We start from the raw sequence: 3828 nt of genomic DNA on the forward strand, positions 1-3828 counted from the left end.
CTATCCTCATAATGATCCTGTTTAAAATTTAGTACTAGTACAAATGTTAGATCCTTTACGTGACATAAGAGATGTAAGAGGTTTTCCCAAGCTTTTAAATATTCCTTTTCTAAGGCATTTAGTGCTACCAGGTGAATAATACACTTAAATATAAACATTTGAATTGAGTAAAGTATTTAATAACATTTGAATTATGTATAGAGATATAATTGCTTAACAAAAGTTCCTGTTCATTTTTCAAATCTGTAACAAACGATCGCAAGACAATATTAAAGTTGTACAAATCTTCTTATCTGTCATGATTATTACACAAACGATATTGTATTTGAAGATGTAATGCTCCACGAATATATATAACCGTTACACTAAATAGAATGTCGCAAATAAGCTCGTATATTTATACGTTTTTATCACATGTAAATAGCAAAACGAGAAAAACGCACAACGAAGAGGAGAAAGTTGCAAGGTTTGAAACTATTGTTAATAATATTGAGAAAGTGAGAGTTTGAATTATTTTTGTTTTATATATGTTTTACTGATAAATATTCGTACAAATTTTACTCAATTATATACGCATTCTAAGTAAAGCGCCATTCTATATGAAAGAATATGTATTATATTAAATATTGTGAATTATGTTATATTAAAACTTCTCTGAGTTAACTTTACATAGGTACCATTAAAGGAAACTTTTATACTAGCTAAGTAAAAGATTTTTAAAATTTAATCTCGAATTTTATTATTTTACAGCTCAGTTAGAGTACGAAATTGTAGGAACCAATTCAATGTCGAAAGAAATTATTATTTACGATTATACTCAATTTTCCATATAACATATTTTTGTATCTACTTTGTATTTTTCTATGTACTTGTTTAGTTATAAGAGATGATAAACTACATTCTACTAAATATTATCTATCTATCATGATGAATCACTTAATATTATGATAAACATAAAATTTATTAGATTTTTAAATTTTACTTTATGGTAAGCCGACATTTTCCTTTACAATTCATAAAGCACTTTTGCTCTGATATTTCCACATCAAAATATTAGTCCTTAATTAAAGGTAGCATGTATTGTTAAAGCATTGTGTGATCGTGTTGCAACGCTCATCAATTTTAACTTTTCTTATTTATTACGCAAATGAAATGTGCAAGAATATACACTAGAATTTAACACATTTTAAGGCAATTTTTAATAACCCAAATATGTATTCTTTTTACTGTAATATTTGTATCATATTTTTAAAATCATATTTTTTAGCTCTTACTTTCATAATTAAATTAAACGTAATATTTTTCTACATAAGATGTTTCTATGTATTTAATATATTCGTTTATTATTATCAGTGACTATTAAATAAAAACATCGCGAGTACAATGAAAAGTGCCTTTTATTAAAAATATTCATAATTCGTTTGTACAAACAACACCTCTTTTATATTATATATAGTAATGTTATCATCGTAATGTTAAAATTTATACAAATGTTCTAAATCGCTTAGTATGTTCTTCATAAAATTAATGTGTTACGATAAACAGTTACATAATCATTACGAAAATATACAGAACCAGTCTCCAAATCCCTCCATAGCCTTCAAGACCTAAAAGGGTTTTGAGTACTATGGAGAGGTTGTATATGCGAACGTAAAATTTGTTTTAAAATATAAATATTTTATTCTGCTTTTTGTGCTGATATAGTAGTTAAAAGCAACGGACAATGTCTAATCCGTAATAAAAATATGCTCCGCGAACATGTCCACTCATGTCAACTAAATCTGCTTGAAATTCTATAATTGTATCTGGTTGTTTAAAAGACGGGCCAACTATATACATATGGTAAAATGTATTATAAATTTCAACATCAACATGAAGCATTGCACTTCTGTTCTTACAGAAAGAACAAAGTTCTATGTCATAATGTTCCTGCCCAAAATTTGGTCCTACCAGGACAATTGTTAGATCGGTTATGTAACGTGTGAGATGTAAAAATATTTCCCAAGAATTTAAATATTCTTTTTCTAAGGCATTTAGTGCTACCACGTGAATAACGTATTTAAATTCATACACTTTAAATGCGGATGAAGTGAGTAGTTCCACTAAACTAGCATTCTCCATTCCATAACATAATGTTAACGGTCCGGATACATAATCACAGTAGAAATATTTAGAACTAATTGCAGCTATACTGGGAAATCGGCCTCGTGTGGAAAGACTCAAATATGTTTTAATAAATGTATTCATGTCACTAAAAGGTTCTCTTCGATTAACAATATTAATGAATTTTAACACAGTGAAAAAGCCTCGATATTAATGTTGATATACAATATAAACTCTTGGCATTTTGGCTCATGCAAACCTTGAAATATCTGTATATGGTCAATGCAATAATATTCCGAATAACACGTTATGCAATGTTCCAAATTAATCTGTCTATGACAAATAGATTTTGCAAAAACAATTATTTTTTTTTCATATGGCTTTAGTTTACGTGGAATCCATTTTTTAATTGTGCTTAAAAATTGTTGTCTTAACTGAATCTAATTAAATAAACTTAAAACACAGTCTCGGCGTATTTCATTCTCTCGTAAATATCGGTTTATATATTCACAAATCCGCATATGTTGTGGACGATGCATCAATCTGTGTTCAGGAGTGCAATAAGAGATCATATCGCACAAATTACATGATGAAAGATCCACTGTTTAGTTTCTTGCAGAATCGTATGGTATCTGTGCCTTAACTTTTGCTATATTTCCGCATGTAAAAAAAATCTAACATGTATTATTAAAATATTATTTGATGGTTTTGCAATATTTTAAATATTATAATTTCAACTTTCTTAAATATTATATTTTTAACTTTCTCTAATATTAGGTGTACAACTTTGCTTCCGCCGTTTTCCTATAGATGGTAAGTGGTGGTCGAAATAAATAGATCATAGACGTCATACAATAAACTTGGGCATCTGTCAACATAACCCCATAGAAACATTAGTCGATTTGTGACTGCATCATAAAGTTATTCTCGATTGAAAATGTCAGTTTACGAGCCAAATTCTCGTCAATTGCGGAAAGTTTTAATTTTCTGCTTCAATATGAAGAAATCTGCGACTGAGGCTTATCGAATGCTCTCAAATACTTGTGGTGAGGCCGTTATTAGTGAAAGAACGTGTCGTGAGTGGTTTCAACGCTTCAAGAACGGTGATTTTGACGTCGAAGACCGGCATAGCGGTGGAAGAGAGAAGGTTTTTGAAGATGCAGAATTGGAGGCATTACTTGATCAAAGCTCGTGTCAAAATCAAAAAGAATTGGCACAATCATTGGGAGTGACTCAACAAGCCATTTCAAAACGCTTCAAAGCCATGGGAATGATTCAGAAGCAAGGAAATTGGGTGTCATACGAATTAAAGCCGAAAGATGTTGAACGGCGTTTGTTTGCTTGTGGACAGCTGCTTGAAAGGCAAAGACGGAAGGGATTTCTGTATCGCATTGTGACTGAGAACGTAAAATGGGTTCATCACGATAGCCCCAAGCGCAGAAAATTATGACGAGTTCCCGGCCATGCTTCCACGTCGACGGCCAAACCGAATATTCACGGCTCCAAGATCATGCTCTGTATTTGGTGGTACCAGCTCGGCGTAATGTATTATGAGCTGTTAAAACCGACTGAAACAATCACAGGCAATTGAACGCAATTGATGCGTTTGAACTAAGCTTTGAAAGACAAACGGCCGCAATACAACGAGAGACACGATAAAGTGATTTTGCAGCATGACAATGCTCGACACCATGTTGCGAAAGTGGTCAAGACATACTTGGAAAC

The sequence above is a fragment of the Odontomachus brunneus genome, unplaced genomic scaffold (assembly GCF_010583005.1).
Source record: "Odontomachus brunneus isolate Ranch 3 - 2012 unplaced genomic scaffold, Obru_v1 Obru_scaffold_368, whole genome shotgun sequence".
Taxonomy (NCBI): domain Eukaryota; kingdom Metazoa; phylum Arthropoda; class Insecta; order Hymenoptera; family Formicidae; genus Odontomachus; species Odontomachus brunneus.